Source organism: Accipiter gentilis, chromosome 21 (assembly GCF_929443795.1).
Source record: "Accipiter gentilis chromosome 21, bAccGen1.1, whole genome shotgun sequence".
In the NCBI taxonomy this organism is placed as follows: domain Eukaryota; kingdom Metazoa; phylum Chordata; class Aves; order Accipitriformes; family Accipitridae; genus Astur; species Astur gentilis.
The window spans coordinates 248,425-261,200 of record NC_064900.1 but is presented as its reverse complement, the minus strand read 5'-3'; the positions used below and the strand labels follow the sequence as shown (position 1 = coordinate 261,200).

Sequence of the window (12,776 nt, the reverse complement as noted above, 5' to 3'; positions counted from 1 at the left end):
CTCAGGGCTCAGATAGCGTGCCCAAATTAGAAGCATAATCACTCAGACAAGCTCTACAGTCAGTGGACTGAGCTGAATTATCTTCAGTAGGTACCTAAGATCTGCACTAATTAAAAAAGGGAGATAGGGACAGCTAAACAGCCCGTTCCAGATGACTCCTTAGGTGCAGCCTAAAGGTATCTGGGGAGGTTCTGAGCCTCTGTGCTGTCTTCCAACCCATACGGGTGGCCATGTTAGCATTTCTATAGATAAACACAGTGCTTTCCTTTAAATCTCTCTTCTCTGCCATAACACATATACTTGGCTAGAGAAGCCTCACAGCTTTGCTTGTGATTCCAGTTTATCTTTCTAACCAAAATTCATTCACCGCTACCCTGTGTTTCTGCAGAATCTCCCCATAATGTTTCTGCTATGCCTAACAAGATGGACACGGATCTCTTGAAACTATTACAATCTAGAAAATTTTTTATTTTATTAAAGATACAGATTCTTTCTTCCACCTGCTTATTAGGTTCTTGAATTACGTGCATATTAAGTACAACAAAGCTCCTTAATAAAATCTCTTCCCACCTCACAAGACTTAATTGACAATTTTTATAGTGATTCATGTACTTTTCAAAGAAACATTGGTAACTGTACTCAAGTTTCTAACATTAACACCGGGAAGCAAAATCCCAGCTCTAGAATAATAGTAATATTATAGAATGAAAAATGTGAAGAAATGCATTGTTGTGTATGTTATCCATCACTTGCCTGATAGAAACTCTCCTAAAAAATAATAGGAATTGGAGTGATACAGAAATTACTCCCTTTGAATTTTCATACAGTAAATAAAGGAGACTGCAGAAAGAGGGAGAAAAAAAATCAGCAACTGCCCATCACATTTATCTTCTTTGATGGAAAGAGAAGATAACAGCTGTACCTATTGGGTATGGTTTCACTGTGCTTTTATCAATTTTACTCTAATTTCTCAGGAAACTTCTCTCAGTACAACTGTGTACAGATCCTTGCAATGCACTTTTATCTGTGTGGAAATAAACACAATGTTTTCAACTTCAAGTATGATTTACCTTTAACAAGTATACTTTTATCTGCATAAAAGGAAGACATAAGGCTTTACAGAGGAAAAAAATAGGTAATTTACAAGCTCTAGGGCGCAGCAGCAAACCCTTCTCAAGCACTGTGTAAAAGGCTGTATTTCCAAAATTCTAAGCACAGAATTTTATGTTTAGGGCATTTGACTTGGGTAGCCCTGAAGATGGCCACATTATTAACTTCTAGGTGAAAAAATTCTGTGGTAGTAAAAATTCTTTGAAAATTGCCATTTCCTTCTCCAGTACAACTGGCAAGAGCTAAGTTTAAGTAAACACTTCAAATTTCACAGTAATCTTGTGACAGAATAAGTTTGAAAACAACAAGGAAAGAGATGCATACTATTTTGGCATTAAAAAAGGGAAGGGAAATAAACTTTTTCACGAACAGTATTTAAACAAAGGATGTGTGATGTAAAGAATATGTCCCTAAAATCATGTTCTCATCTACTCAGCAATACTGAACTTGCTTCTTTTTCATCTGAAATCAAAGTTTTATTATATACCAAGTTCTGATTGCTGATGGATGATAAAGATGTCAAGCACAGTGTTAGCAATGGCTAGACATGCAAGGCCACAAATCAAACAAATACCCTTGACATTTGCTGACCAAGTCTGTGAGAGCATCTGCAAATGTGCATAAGACAAACCAAGCACAGGGGTGCAAAAGGGCCTTAAAGGCACTGTCAGGATGCCGGAAAAGAAATCAAGGGCCTGAAGGGTTGAGTGGGGGAAAAGTCAGAGTGGCTTGCAAAAGTAAAATATGGATAAGCCTAAGAAAATGTACGTTTTATACTAATGCTGTTTCCCATTTTAAATTCAGAATGTAGCCTTACATGGCATGGCTAGAAATATATGAACCAAGATCTATGCACAAACACTCAAAATATACAATGGAGGGTAAAAACCAAACTGAGAATACCTTTCTTAAACTGCTCTTTGTGGACAAAAGTTTGCAAAGCCCTTTAGTAATGATTAAGTTTTTCTTCAGCTGCAGTAAAGAATCTTCATTTTTTTTTGTAAAAATATACTTACTGACTTCATATCTAATTTCGGTTTTGACTTTATGAGGGTTTTAGAGTAAGGAATATTTAGCATAAGCAGAAAATGCATGCTATTCATATTCACAGTATCCAAACTTATGCTGTCCATTAGGAGATAGTGGCAGCACTGACAGTCGGTTAAAAGATAGTGTTCCTCTTCTATGGATATTCCCTGCATTTTGAAATCACGTTTCATTGCATGAGAGAAACTGACGTTTCCAAAACAGACTGCAGAAAGAACTAATAATATTAAAACATCTTTATTTAAGTGCTGCTCTTTTTATTAACCTCCTTTCTGGCTTCAAGGAGGCAACTTGGGTTTTCAGAGAATGTGCTTCTTGATTTAAAGATTAATTATAACTACTTTTTTCCATTTTAATCAGTTTCACAGCCTTGGGCTGTCATAGAGCTTAGTTCTCAAATTGTTGGCTGCATGCATTTGCGGATAGAGGCTACTTTTATTTATAAAACTATTTAATTATTAACATTATTTATCATCACCATTTTTATTCCTGTTAAGAGAAGCAAGGAAAGAATGCTTCTTTGTAAAACAACAAGGCAGAAAAGTACTGAAGCACAATTGCTTTACTGACTTAATTGCCCTGATCTTGCTATCCAAACCTCCTCCCCCAGCCCCACTCCATGCAGTCGATTACCAGCTAGTTTCCATCGTTATACCCCCACCTCATTGCAAATATCAGCTTTCAAGTTCGTAGGGTTGCCCTAACAGAGGCCTGTAATGTAACATATTCCCTGAATGGAAGTGGGAATAAGAAATTATCTTCAGTCAAGTCAATTCCCTTAAATTTTGCTGACTGCACCAACAGGCTATACAGTACACAAGCTTTAGCTCCAGCATGTAAATTAGAGTGTTTGATGTGGAAATACATGCACAAAACTAGGAAGCTATGAGGGAGAGAGAAAATGGCTCAGAGAAGAGTTCTACTACACAGTTTTCATCCTTATATGACCACTGTTTGCCTAGATGGGAATTTTGACTGTTCCACCATTAGTTTGAGCCTCATGTTCCCATTACACACTAAAACACTACAAAATAATCCTGCACTGCACTGACCATACTCCGCAGAATTGCACAGCAACACTAACCAGTCTGTCTATAACCATTTTTGCAGAAGGTGTTACTGCACTGTGCAGTAACAAGCAATAAGGGAGCTACCTTGGTAGCAATCACTCAAGGCACAGTAAGAACACAGAGACAGGAACTATGAGACCTAGAACTTATTCTGGAAAAACTTTAAGAAAATCGCTGATTTTTCCAGTTTTGCCCTTTTCAGTTCCAGTCTCCAAATCCATAATCTTCATTCAGACTCAGCCTCCTTCCCTCACATTACCTTGGTCTCACTGTTAAAAAGACTGAACTAAGCAACAAGAACAGACAATATAAGGATCCTATTCAACTTCAGAAACATCTGACTTGGTCTTTAACACTAAGTTTCTTTTACCTTTTGTCAATGATATACAGATATTTATTTAGAGGACAAAATTAATGATTCATGCTTGTTCAAGGCTTAGACCAAGCTCTAACTTTGGTTCTGGGAGTCAGGTTGCCCAAAATTGGCTCTTGTCTAGGAAACAGTTGAGAGAGCAATGAGGCAGAAGTGGCAGCTTGAAGAAGTGAAGCGAGATCAAGGCTGCAAAGAAGAGAGAGATGATCTGAAAGGGAATGACTAGGTGGAACAATTACCTGAGTTCAGTGAAGCATCATAGGGAGTCCCTGTGCAGTGAAAGCAGGTTAGAGCCCCACCAAAAATTTGAATTTGCCACTGGCAGAGCTTGCAGAGCAGCCAGTCCCATTCTCAGGTCCTTCCCTCCTCCTCCATCCTGCATTTCCAGTTCACTGTTTCCACCCTGAAGGAAACAGGAACCTAACGTGCCACTAATAAATACTTCAGCAGAACAGAAAAAGTCTTAAGAGGAAAAGGGAAGGCCAAGCACGTTACAGTAGAAAGATACTTCAGGCTCATAGCATCTCTTTCTAACACGTTTGTATTATTTTTCATGCCAGAAATGAAAGCAATGACATATAAATCTCAGAGCTCATCCTGCCTCTCTGTGTCTCAAAGGTTTATTTATATTTCAGTGTGGATGCTGGGGCTCACTGCTCTTGTTACAGCCATGTCCAACTTCAAACCAAAGGATTACACCAAAAATGGAGTTAGTACAACACACCACTTTTTTCCTTGGATACCAACCAGTCTTGGTTGTAACACAGCAGATCCAAGATACATTTTCTGTCGGGAAGGTAGTCCCTCCCCAGTTGCTGGTAAGACTGTAATAATAGAAACTAAAAGAGGGGGATGGGCATCTTTATTTAGACAACATCTGGCCTACAGTCCCCTGTCAACTGCAGGATTTTTGACTGCATATTCCTTTAAGCTTTCCTAGTTATGTTTTTAAATTACATAAGCAATAGGGTTTCCATGACTTCCTATAATCTACTTAGACCCTTGCTGGAAGAAAACATGCCTTAATGCTGAACCTGAAATCATCTACTTCAGGCAATTTTAGCCAGCCCTTTTACTTTAGCCACATTGCCTAGGATCCTGTCAATAGTCTCCCAGGTACTATAGGTACTCCAGAGCAACCGTTTTTCAGTCATCATTAAGCCACTTCTTTTCAATACCATGCCAAAAATTCCCTACAGTCTCCTAATCACTTCTGTTGCTCTTCACTGAGCTCCCAGTTCCTCAGTGCTGTGGCAGACAAGTTCACACAGTCAAATACAAATAGCCCATGTGCATTTGAATTAGTGCCATAAAGTCAGGGATTGTCCAATTTCAACACCATAGGTACAGAAGCGCAAGAGAAAATACAGGAGAAAACACTGGGTTGATCTGCTATGACCTGGGGGGGTGGGGGTGGGGAAGCAAAGCCTTTTTCAAAAGAATCATCAAAAAATGTTAAAATAACCTTCTGAGGTTTTAGGGCAAGTTCTCCCTTCCCACTCTGATTTCTTTCCTCTGTAACGCTGTTAGACACAGTGGGCTGGTACTGACTATCTAAGAGAAGCAAGACAGGTAAAACAATTCAATGAGCCTATTCTGATCCTTTCAATTAGAGTTGTCCAGTAGGTGTTATTTTACTAAAGAGAGTAAATCTTGCTTTAGCTTAATTCTTTTAAAGAATTGAACATTTTTATTTTTACTCTGTTCCAAAGACTGATTTGTTTTCTTTACACCCTGTCACCGCACACACTTTTGAGGGCAATTCATTAGACAGAGTCAAAAGAATCTATTTAGGAAATATTTTTTTAAGCTATTCTCTTCAGGTAGCAGGGATCTAGTCACTAATTTGATTTCCTTAGTTGCAGCAACCTGCAGCTCTCTGAGACCATCCAGACACACTTCTAGTTCAAGATGCGTAAAATCATCCATGAGAAACAACATGATTCTTCCAGGCAGCGTTAGGAGGACTTTTGACTGAAACAAGGAGCACAAGTCATGTATCATTCCCATTACGTTATTTCACCAAATGTCTTTCTTGGTGTTCAGCCTGGGGCCCTGAGCAAAAAGGTGCTACAGTAAGGCTCTAAAAGAAAACTAATTACTCTTCAGCATCTGACTCCGCATACGTGTCCCAGCAGAACACACCACCAAGATACATGTATACTACAGAAAATTCCCTCTGTCAAGCCTCTATCTGTCTGCTAGATTTTAACAGACCACTGATTCATACTCAGGTCAGCAAAATTTGTTCTCAGATCACGCTGTACTGCACCTTTACCGATTTCTAACATGCTTAGATACTGGAGGAGAAGGCCACTAAGATCTCTCTGCACTAGTAATTAAATGAACATTCCTCATCAGACCTACTCCATTCCTGATACCATAATGATGGCAGTGATAACTGCTGATATGGTGGCCCCTTTATGAACAACACATGGTCCAAACGGGATTAGCAAACTCACTGAAAAGTGAAAATGCCAGTACATATTTGCATTCCCATTGCTGCTGGCATCAGCTCAAAGCCTACTGACATTAGCAAGGGAAGGGACCAGCTGAGAGACAACTGCAGGCAAGCATCTCAATCCAGCTGTGCTTCCAGCAGCTTCTTCCTGGCTCAAAACCAAGAAGGAATAATCTCAAACATCTTCCTGGTGCAGAAAGCATTTCAGATTCTTCTTACTGGAATCAAACTGATCCTAGCCGTGAGTGAAACTTAACATTTGGAAATTCAGTTTTATAAACAGTTCAATTTGAATTTCCAAATTGAAATTTTTCAAAACCTTCCAGAAATCGCCACAACAATATCCCTCTTGTGACATCCCACCCTCTTCTTAAAGAATAGTTAGGAAGATAAGAGCGTTCTGCCAAGGAACCCTGCTTCCATTTGTAGACATCCTCAGGATCTGAGAGAACCTGTGGTAAGCCTGATGCTAAAGGCCTCCACACAGGCGTCTGTATCCTACACACTGTCTCTGAAGTGGTCAGCTGGGCCAAATAGATTCATACCATGTGAGTGTTTTACAGTAAGTGGGAGAGAGATCAGGTCATTTAGGGAGCTTTGAAAGCTTTACAGTAACTTGGGAGGAACATCGGTATGCTAAAACAGAAATAAGTTACAAAGAGTCAGTAGTCCTCAATCTCTAGCTTCTAGGGTTTAATTACATGATTTAGACACATTGGATATTTTCCAGAGACATGGCACAGAGAAAAAGAACTGCACTTGGAAACTGCAGAATCAGCAGAGGAATCATTTACTTGGCAAGCTTGGGAAGAAAAAAAAAAAAAAAAGAAAAAGCCTGTCTGAAAATGAAGTCATGTATGTTTCAATATACAGGTCTGGGCTCGTGAGAATTTCCATCCTAAGGTGAACCAAGACCTTAAGGATCCAGCCTTCATATGTAAGGCTATAGTTTTCAGACTGGATAGGCTGTGTTCTCGTAGTATCCAGCATCTTCTCTACCCCCACGATAGCACTTTTGTTCTCCTCTTTAACTGTTGTGTGCATACATGGGCATGTGCGTGTATACATGCATATGAGAGAGTGTGTGTGCACGTGAAACACTTCAACAAAAATTTTCTTGACAAGCAAGCCCTGAGTAGTAGAATGCACAGGGGCCTCTGGAGGCGTGGAAAATTGAAACCAGTGACTGGAAGAGCTTGACTTCCAAAGCTGCTGCTTTTCTCAGAAGTGGTCTCAAGAGCAATCTTCAAGTAGCACCTCCACAACAGGAGCATCAGCCTGCTCCACAGTGACTTTTTAAGAGGCAAGACTGCATCTTCTGTATAAAATATTGCGCTAGTACCTCCATAAAGTACACATTTTTTTTTAAATACCACATGTATTAATAGTACACTTGAAATAAAATACTATTCCTGGTGGCAGAGGAATGTCTTAAAAGCACAACACAAGCTTCTGAGAAGAAAGTACTAGTGTAGTTCTTCTCTTTATGAAGTTTAAAACTCCTTGTATAAATCAAATGTGAGAAGAGTGACAACATGAAATGGCATTTTCTTACTCAGCAGATTTGCTGCTCACATGTCAGAGTACCATGGCTGACATGAGTAATTAAGGAGTTTTTATTCTTTTGGGGGTCTGTTTATGTAGCACAGCTGGCACCAGTCAAGACAGAGAGCTAGTCTGCTGCTGTACAACATCTACAGAATTATTTACAAAATCCACGTAAGTTATACTTGGGCACACTTCCTGAAGTCCACTACACTGCAAGGTTGCCAAAGAGACCAAATATGGAGAGAAGAGGGATGTCCAGTCAATGACTTAACAGGCAGAAGCTAAGTGATAAGGTTGCAAAGAGCTGGAAAACTGCTGAATGTGTGGAATTCGTAGCTGGAAAAAGTATGTTAATTGTATTGCTCTAAGATTATGTAAAACTTCCTAACAAAATACAAATTTTCCTTTTTTTAAACAGTAAGATATAACAGTAATACAATATTAAAGCAGGTTTAAGAAAAATCATGAGAAAATAATGACAAAATTGTAGGACCCTCATCAGATTCCTCCTAAAGCTTTAATCAACTTTTCTCTTCATAAAAATATGTCTTTTAGCTTTTTGAAAAAAATCATTATATGTTTATGACTGAGAACAGCTGATCTGCGATATTCTTAACAAACACTTTTTCACAATAGCACCTTTTCTGGGTAATATTGCCATCCTTTTTGGTGGCTAAACCACACTGTAAAGGTCTAGCTTGACCATACATACCAGTTTCTACTTCTTCCATCTTCTATTGTTTGTGCGTGCAGCAAACATATGCAACATGGCCACAGAAATGAGAAATAAAAATAAACTGCGCAACCTTAAATGTGTTCTAAAAATACTTTGCACTCATCTGTAGGGACTTTAGGAGAACCTTTTACACAGGGGCTGCTGAGGGATAGTTCATGGATAACAAGGGAAAGCGGGTTTTAAGGGGAGCAGACCTATAGAGGGAAGCATTCCTGAAGCCAGAGGAAAAGCATGCATAAATCTCATAACAGTGCAGGTATACAGGGAAGGAGAGTTGACCACAAAGAAGCTCTATCTTAATGGAGGCACACAAAGCAAGGGGTGAGAAACTGTAGATCTCTTACATGATTCTCTGCATATGGTACATGCAGTATCAAAGGGGAGAAGGGGGAGACATCTGCACCTAGGCACAAAGAGGAATGTACACAGTGAATTTGTATACGCATAAACATGACAATTCTCAATGGACTGAAGGATCAGCTCTCTTGTCAGACACATCTGCTGGCAGCCTATGGGAGCATGCTGGGGAATAAGCAGCTGTCTCCTTGGAGCCATCAGCTGCCTTTCCCCCCAAAAGCATTCACACTGTGTCATTGGTCAGCCTGCAAGTCAAATACAGAAGGTGAAGACAGTAGCAGCCTTGGGCAAAAGAAAAGAGAGGAGATAGCCCTCTCCCAACCCCCTCCAAAACCAGTCTCTATAACCCAAGCTGTTCTCGCCACAGATAACAGCTTGGAAGAGCTGAGAACCTCAGAACAAAGCAAGAAAACATGCCTTTCTGCAGGGTTTTGGCATACAAACTCCAGTGCCCCAAAGTAATGGTATTTCCAAGTATCAAAACACATGGCCATACAAACAATTCCATGAGGCTCAGTGCAAGCGCAATAAAGTCAAATAGAGAACCCAGAAGACAAGAAAAAACATTTTAGTGGCTAAAGGGGCATGCATACATTTCAAGGAATTAAAAACTGCACGTGTAATTTGGCTAAGAGGACATACATGCAAAAGGCAGTAAAGGAAAGGATGCAATTACATGCAGTTATCTGAGGCTTGCCAAAACACTAGCAAAATAAACTGAAGTGGTGCAAGGTGTTGAATTTAGGGAATTAATTTCTAGAGAAAAACAGATATTTTTTTTCAGCACAGAGATCGGGTAACATCAAAGAAAAAGGATTATTAGATTGTGGATTATCTCTTCCTTTCCTGGTCCCAAAGGAACCTCAGCACTGGAATGATTTCAAACTGGGAATGAAGAAAGACCTAAAAATACTCACTAAATCTTGTATTAGTGGCTTGGGGCAGGTGGATCAGCTGTGACTAAACAAGAGGTGCACCAACACCCAGTTTCCATGTTGCTGGTTAGAACCTACATAACAAGGAAGAAGGGAGCGAGCCTCCCTTGTTCACCCCAGCCCAGGCTGCAGACCTGTCTCTGTAACAGATGTGTCTGGTGGCAGCTACGCTTCCTACTGTCTTGACTTTGTTGTTTCCATTTGCCCTCTCACTCTCCTTCCTCATCACTCTCCTTCCTCATCAATCTGCATGACTTAATATCACTGCTGATGAAGGATGGCCCTTGGGACATTTGCTTCCCTACCTTTACTGTCTTATTTCTAGAACTTGTGGGGGAGGCAGGTGATATTCACTCTTCTTCCCAGCCAAACGAGTGTGGTAATAGCAAGACAAACTTCAGAGTAAGTGAAATCATCTCAGTGGATCCGTGAAAGGCAAATTTAAAATTAAAAATTAAATCACAACAGCCCCTCCCACATTCACCGATTTATTTAGCTTGGATAGTAGTAACTTGCATCATCTCCTTGAAAAATAGGTTAACATGGTTTTTCTCTGCCACGAGCACTCATACAGCCATCTGTCCCCCACAAGAACATTAAACAACCCTACCCACAGAGAAGGCCACAAAGCCTTCCTTGTGTCGTTGCACGAGGATGGGGAACCTGCACCAGCACACATCTACCCCTGCCTTCCTGCTCCAGGGACTTCAAAGGCACCATTTAACTATGGCTCTTCAAGGAGCTGAGGAGAGAGAGAGAGAAACAACACGCATAGGAGCGGACCAAAGACACCATGCTTGTGTGCAAGACACCCGGGTTGGAGAGCAATTTCCGTGAGCAGGGAAACCGCGACCCGATTTCGCAGCTTTTCCCTCCGTGCCGGCACACGGCACCTGACAGGAGGGGGGTGCGCTCGGGGGAGGGTCTCTCTGGACACTCCCGGTCCCAGTAACAGACAGGGGACACCAGGAGAGGAGAAAACACCCACAACCTTAGGAGTTTTAATCCCTTCCAGAAGTAGTACTCGCGTCTTTTGTGCCCCCGCGACACCCCCCCACCCGATGCCAGAGACCCGAGGATCTCCTCGGCCGCGGCTCTCCTCCTCAGACCTCCTCGGCCAAGGCTCACAATGCCCTTCCCCGCCGGCCCGCTCGCCCGCCACAATACCTTTTGCAGGACTCCAGCAACAACCCCTTCACTTCCCAGCATTACTCGAGCAGTTTTCGCAGGAGCCCTTCCCGCTAGAGCCGTGCCGACCGGCCTCCCGCCATCAGAAAAGTTGGACAAAGGCCGTTTTCACCGCGTCGGCCACACCATCTCGACGGGCTAGCGCCAAGTCCCGCTCGCTCCGCACCCACTGCCGCTTTGTCCCCCGGCCCTGGGCACAGCCCCCGGCCCTCGATCGATGCCTTCAACAGGTCGGATGCTTGCGAGCGGTCCCGATCCTCGCGCTCCTCCCCAGGCCCTTCCCCGGGAACGGATTTTTCTCTCCCCCTCCCCCCCCCCCCCCCCCGCCGTCGCGGATCCCTGTCGTACGGCAGTCTCCCTCCCTCCCGCTTCCCGGGATCTGACTCGTCCCTTTCTAAGGGCTCCTCTCTCTCGCTCTCCTGCTTTCCCCCCTCCCCTCCTCGCCGTGCCCCTCCTCCTCCCCCCGCCCCCGACCTGCTTTCCTTTGCAGAGGCCCAGCCTAGCGCAGCTGCACGCGACGGCAAATGGGGGTGGGGGCGCAGGCAGATCCCACAGTGGGAGGCGGCGGCGGCCCCTCCTGTCACATCCGCGGCGGTCACCGTCCCCTGTCCCACCGCCGGCGGCCCCCTCGTCCCCCGCCGCCGCGGGCTGCCCGCCGCCGGGACCAGCAGGGATGGATGGAGCGGGGCGCGGACCCGCCCCTCCCTCTCCCTCTCCCTCTCCCTCTCCCTCTCCCTCTCTCTCTCTCCCCCTCACAGCCACTGGGCGGCACCGGGGTCCGTCCTCGAGTCAAGGCTTGGCGGCGCGGGCTCCCTTCGCGCCTCGCCCACCCACCGTCTGTCAGAGAGGGGCTCTCCGAGTGGGTCTTCCCTCGCCACAGCGCCGGAGCTGCGGGCCCGGCCCGCGCCTTGCCCGCCCCGCTGCCTCGCTGCGGCCGGGCTTGCTGTGGGGACGCCCGAGCGTGATGGCCGGCGTGCCCCCTCTGCCCCGCCAGGTTCCCGCTGGAAGGTACGGTGCGGGAGTACGGGAGTAACGCCCGAACTACCGAGCCTTGGTCAGTCTCCCTTGGCATCGTTGAAATCCACACTGCTCTGTGGCATCCGTTGTTGTTCTGTGGCAACCAGGCTTAACGTTAGCGTGTATGTGCTTCCTTGCACGCCGCTTCCAGATGCTCGAGATCGTATGTCACAGAGGCGAGGTGCCTCCTTGATTCCAGGTACTAACAAACCTCAACTCAACCAGCAATGGCACGGATCAATCAACCGGGGTTCCTCCATTCTCCCAAAGGAGAACCTCAGCTTCCAGTGTAGAGACAAAGGACTGGAGGCATCTTTTGGGGGCACTCCTGTCTCCTGCTAGAGCAAGAACAAGTCTACCTGCTCAGTCTACAGATGTCACCAGGCTGATGATGGAGAAATGCTAGAGGATGAGGCATGCTGCATAAGCCGCTGATTGTACGTACCATTCGGTGAGTGACACAGACAAGTGGCCGAAAATGAGGGTGCTGTGAGCTACAGTGCAAGCAAAGTGTCCCCATTAGGACTGAATGGAAAATATATCAAAACTCAGTGGCTTGCAATTCACAAATACTTCTGCGAAAACACAGAGCAGAATTTGGGGCTTCTGCTGCCAAAGTAATTTCCTTTGGTTTCAAGTATGAGCTTCACATTACATACAATATAAAGTGACCATGATTCCCTTCCGTGTAAAATGCTGGTACACATACAAAAGCATCAATGCACATTGGACACCCCACTGCATGATAAAATGTATAAACTTCTGCTTAAAAGAACTACTATCAGCAGATAGTGCCACATCTCAGAGTTCAAAAAGCCATGGCTAGTTTCCACACAGCACAGCCTTTTCTAGCAGTTCTGTATATATGTGGAATAACACAAATACCTACCTCTTCCCAGACAGCATAGTTTCTTAATCCTCTCTGTGGGGTTTT

At 43.8% G+C, this 12,776-nt stretch overlaps 1 protein-coding gene across 3 annotated transcripts in view; it reads right to left on the bottom strand.

Annotated features, from left to right (window-relative positions):
• The window catches only part of LOC126048821 (ephrin type-B receptor 5), a 78,596-nt gene extending 66,801 nt beyond the window's left edge, over positions 1–11,795 (bottom strand). The window contains exon 1 of one of the 3 annotated variants that reach the window (XM_049824262.1): positions 11,660–11,795. The gene's annotated coding sequence lies outside the window, so the exon portion shown is untranslated. Of the gene's footprint in view, positions 1–10,804; positions 11,104–11,299; positions 11,448–11,659 lie in introns of those variants that run through there. The other 2 variants (XM_049824260.1, XM_049824259.1) reach the window with 2 other exon arrangements.
• Between the last annotated feature and the right edge of the window lie 981 nt (positions 11,796–12,776).